Raw genomic sequence first — 5806 nt, forward strand, 5'->3', positions numbered from 1 at the left:
GCTCAAGGCCACCAATCAGGAAGGAGTCGCAGAGAATTTCAGAATAAAAGCGCAGGGGCAAATTATTGGAAAACCACCTTTCTTGGGTGTGTACCATGGCCTATACTGCCCAAAAAATACAGGGAACACCTAAACAACTTAATGTTACTCCAAGTCAATCACACTTGTGTGCCATCAAACTGTCCAATTATGAAGCATCGGTTACTGATGAGACATTTCACATGAAGCCTCCATGCTACTGCTGTTCATTGAAGAAAATAAGGCAGAAGTCTCCTACAGGAAACACAAAGTGTAGCAGTTTTTTACTTGACAAATTAGAAATTATTGCAAAACATTTGGTCACATTACATATGATGTAAATGAAGAAGAAATATATCCAAATCTAAGCATAACGGAAAGAAACAACCAGAACACAAAAAAACAAGAACAAACAGTTCAGCTGTGAGCAGAACCAAAGTTACATTGGATGCATCAATAAGTAAGAACTAACTTCAAGTATCCAAAGATTAAAGAAGGAAAAATTACATCAGTTCACATATTTTGACAATTTAAATGTTTCATGGCATTCTTATTTTTAATCTTTTTAAGAGATATATAAAAAAAGATTAAACTCATTTTTAAAAAACAAAAAAATTGGGAATTTATTTCAAAAATTGACATATAACCAAGTCGTTAAACAAAAACTGAATTTTCTGTTCTTTGGCAATACAACCTAATTGAATTTTAGAGTATGTAAATAATACAATTTTATATTTTATTGAGAGCCATCTACACAAGTCTCCCTAGAAACTGTTTACCAAATTACAATCATAAAACAGACGCTCGTGAGTTTCAAAGTCATTTCTACATATTTGACACAGATATTAAACTTTAAATACTGAAATTCTTTAGAGCAATAAATATTATTAATTGTTGTGAAATGTACTGTGGCAGGTGAGGAAACTGAACGGCAAAAAGGGTGGAAGGGATTTTGCTTTTTAAGCCATGGTACGAGTAATAGCAGAGGAAGGTTGATTTTGTTTTCGCCAACAGCCAAAGTCACAGTCCTGTCACATGACCAGCCAGTGGCAGGGAGAAAGTAAGTTATAAACTAAGAATTAAGGAGTCAAACTTCACTATCTTTAATGTCAGTGCTCCTATTGTGGGAAGGGAAAGAGAGAGCTTTTTCACACTAGCAAAGCTCCAGGATGAGGACTGGTACCACTGAGTTATTAAGACTCAGGACAGGGATAGAGCCACACATGCAAACGTCAAGACTCTTAAAAGTATTATTCGTCATTATGACGTAGTCGAGTCGATGCTTGGAGAACACAACATCTAACGGTAATGGAAAAACAATGCACCTGGGTCAGGACAGATGAAGATCATCTTCATGAAGCACTGCTAAACAGGTTCTATGTGTCAAACTCACACAGACCATGTTTAGCTAAAAGTGACATAATCCCGCTGGAATGTGTGTTCAGTGATTATCAGCTCACAGCTCCTTCTGGCATTTTAACAATAAACTTTTACAAGACAGTTTTTATGTCCTCGCGAATAGACTGAAGGACAGGTTTGTTCACAGGGACCAGTCTGACAGTGTTCCTGACAGATCCATCATGGACAACCTTTCCTTGTCTGAGATTTGTTTCATTTGGGTGGTGGTGGCGATGTGCGCTTGGTGTGGTCTCGTTAGATCAGGAGAAGACTCTTCATAGAGTAAATCACAACTTCTTGTTTTTTGTTCGGAATACTTTTGGTTTTGGAAACAGTTTAAATTCATGAGTGAAATTATTGTACAGTCTAAGCAGACCAGTGTTGTTGACACGTGGGATAGGACAGGGCTGTCCCACTTTCTGGACTGCCTGGTCATTGAGCCTTTGCTAAATAGATTGCAAACCGGTGTGACTGGCCTATCTGTGCCTGGGCTGATTGATTTAGAGAGTGGTAAGTGCTGGAAGATGAAATTAATAATTCATAAAGAAATTTTAATTGAACAACTCAAAATCTACAATAACTCAGTTAAGATAGATAGATGACTTTATTAATCCCACAATGGGGAAATTTCATATATCTGTGGCAGCAAAAAAACGACATTCAGAAATAATCTGTATAACATCAAAAAAGGACATAAAAAATGACATTCATATTAAATTAATTAAGAATATTAAATTATTAAATATTATAATTACAATTATTATTGAAATCATTATCGAAAATTGTCTTTTTTTTTTAATTGTACAAATTGTAAAAAACAGCAACAACTGCAACAAAAGTAAATGAATTAATGACTAAACAGAAAAACACCCCTGGGACCGTGGAGTGTCACTGTAACACAGTGTTGTACAGTCTGATGGCTGTGGGGAGGAATGACCTGCGGTAGCGCTCCTTCTTACACTGAGGGTGCAACAGTCTTGTGCTGAAGGAGCTGGTCAGCGCCTCTACAGTTTGGTGCAGGGGGTGGGAGGGGTTATCCATGATGGATGTCAGCTTAGCTAACATCCTCCTGTCCGCCACCTCCTCCATGGACTCAAGTTTGCAGCCCAGGACAGAGCCGGCCCTCCTAACCAGTTTGTTAAGCCTCTTCAAGTCTCTGCCTGCACTGCCCCCCGCCCAGCACACAACTCCATAAAGGACCACTGAGGCCACCACAGTGTCGTAAAAGGTCCTCAGCAGCTGTCTGCACACGCCAAAGGACCTCAGTCTCCTCAGCAGGTGAAGGCGACTCTGACCCCTCCTGTACAGAGCATCCGTGTTGTTGGACCAGTCCAGTCTGTTGTTCAGGTGAACACCCAGGTATTTAAATGTGTCCACAACCTCAATGTCTGAACCCTGGATGTTCACCGGTGAGTGTGATGGTGAGGACCTCCTGAAGTCCAGGATCAGCTCCTTTGTCTTGCTGGTGTTAAGCAGCAGGTGGTTAACTTCACACCAGCTAACAAAGTCAGTGATGACCCCCCTGTACTCCTGCTCATCCCCCCCTGATACACAGCCCACAATGGCATTGTCATCTGAGAACTTCTGCAGATGACAGTGGTGGGAGTCGTAGGTGAAGTCTGATGTGTACAGGGTAAACAGGAATGGGGAGAGCACAGTCCCTTGAGGTGCCCCCGTGCTGCAGACCACCACATCAGACACACAGCCTCACAAACTGTGGCCTGTCTGTGAGGTAGTTGATGGTCCAAGCAACCAGATGTTGGTCCACACCTGCAACCTCCAGCTTCCTCCTCAGCAGTGATGGCTGAATTGTGTTGAAAGCACTGGAGAAATCAAAAAACATGACTCTCACAGGGCTCCCAGGGGCCTCCAGGTGAGACAGGGCCCGATGCTGCAGGTAGATGATGGCGTCATCCACCCCGATGCCTGGTCGATATGCAAACTGCAGCGGGTCCAGTGCTGAGCTCACCTGAGTGCGGAGATGGCTGAGGATGATCCTCTCCATAGTCTTCATCAGGTGGGAAGTCCAGGCGACAGGTCTGAAATGGTTCGGTTCCGTAGGACGAGGTACCTTTGGAACCGGAACCAGGCAGGAAGTCCTCCAGAGGACTGGTACCTTCTCCAGTCTGAGGCTCATATTAAATATGAACAGCATCACCACACAGAGCTGGTCTGCACACTCCCTGAGGAGCCTGGAGGTGATGTTGTAAGGGCCTGTTGCCTTCCTGGCCTTTGTTCTCCTCAACTCCATCCTAACCTGATCTGAAGCTCCAATGCGCCTTACTGCCACCTCCAGCACTTCCGTGTCGACCCACTGAAGGCTCAGCTCATGTTCACCTTGGATGTCTGCCGGGTCAATTTCTGTTACTTGGGCCACTGGCTGGCGCTGTGGAACCTCAACTGGATGTGGATTCGGGTTACTGACTCTACATGGCAAACAGTTTCCTCTCAACAAAGTCAGAGTACGCCCCACTTGCCACTCGGTGTCATTATTAGTTAGTTCTTCTACCATCACAACCCTAGTGTCCTTAGGGTCCCCCTCTGCTACTTGGATCCAAAGCACCATCTCCGATTGTGGTGGGATCACAACAGGCAACTGCCGCTTTAATTTTGCAGTAGCATGGAATGGTGGTTGACTCTGAGCTAGATTTTATCCCACACATTAAAAATGTCGTTAAGACAGGATTTTATCATCTCAAAAACATTGCCAGAGTCCACCCGTTCCTCTCTCTTGCCACCACAGAGGTGCTGATGCTTTTATTTTTAGTCGTTTAGATTATTGTAATGCCCTGCTCTCTGGTTTACCCAAAGTCTGTTTCAAATCCACAGCTATTGCAGAACTCAGCGGCACGAGTTCTGACGAGGACCAGAAGGCGGGAACACATTACACCGGTTTAAAGTCGCTGCATTGGCACCCTGTCCGTTTCAGATTTGAAATTTTCAAATTTATGGTGAGGCTTCGTTCTGCCATCACAGTCCTCGTCTGTGGAACAGCCTGCAGTGATGAAAGTCAGGCAAGGAAAAAATCCCTGAACTATTCTTTGAGCGATATGGCGGGCACAGAGCGAAATTTTGGAAAAATACGTGGTCTTAGATGCATTCTGGTGCATTCTGGCAGCTAGTTATTCACTTCTTTATCAAGAAACTAAGACTAATTGGAGCATCATGATTTGTCATTCAAACCCCTAGTTTGACTCTCCATTAAGGACTTGCTGGTCCTAAAAAAGAATTTGGAAAATTGCTCAAAGTAACACAATCCTACAATCTACGCTTTTCCTTAAAGCTGCAAAACATACAATTGCTAAAATATAGTAACATCAAAGCCCCAAATGGCAAAAAGAACACCAGTAACTATGATATTCTATGAAAATACCTCAGTTATTTATACATTATTTCTGCTTTAGAAATGACTGATGTACAACATCCACTTGCACTGTTTTCTCAAACTATAATTACATCAAAATATGGGATCTGCTTTAAACTATAATTCTATAACATAATACATCAATTCTTTAACACCAATACTAAGTAATCTGGGAAATATCAAAACAAACATACAAACTAAGCTAAACATTGTAAACATTATTTTTTAAGGGAGTGCGGGTCCAAACCATCAAATACTTGTAATTAATGTCAACTATACTGAACTAAATCATGGTAATTAGGAAATACAAATAAATTAGATAAAGAAATGTATTCAAAATAAAAACTGAAACTCAAAAATAAAATTGAAATTATTTCAAAATGTGGTTTTGAGATTATTTTACACAAAAAAGTATTTGACCTACACTACCTTAAAAATCTTTTTTTTCCAGCCAAGACCACTTCAATTTGTTTTTTATCGTCTTCTCACAAATGAGGTCGTGACCACGATCAATATTGACGATGCCTGCCATTATTTTAACACAAATTCGATCGCAAACTCTTCAGATGTGTTTGTGAAAGTTTAGCGTGGGTCCGCCAGTTTTGGTCTCTAGGGAAGCGAGTCACGCTGACCACGTGGTGCATCGACGCATCCGAAAGCAACTAAAACGTCCCGTCATTGGTCAATTAGGCCGGGAAGACGAGAGATGGCCACGACCATAGAGGAAGCGATCTGCGGAGAAATATAGAAAATAAAGCTAAAATTAGCTGATTTCAGACCATTTTTTAATCCGGAAAGCGATTTGTCCGTAGAGATCAGGTCTTTATTTCCCGGAAAGTACGTTCGGTTTGCTCAAAAACCCGGATTTCCGGGAATTCCCGGAAGACTTTCATCACTGAGCCTGCCAGAGAACCTCAGGGCCGCAGAGACTGTAGAGGTTTTTAAGAAGAGGCTCAAGACCCACCTTTTTAGTCTGGCTTTTAGTTGATTTTAACTGCTAATTTATTCTATTAGTTTTACTATAGG

This window comes from Oryzias latipes, chromosome 24, assembly GCF_002234675.1.
Source record: "Oryzias latipes chromosome 24, ASM223467v1".
In the NCBI taxonomy this organism is placed as follows: domain Eukaryota; kingdom Metazoa; phylum Chordata; class Actinopteri; order Beloniformes; family Adrianichthyidae; genus Oryzias; species Oryzias latipes.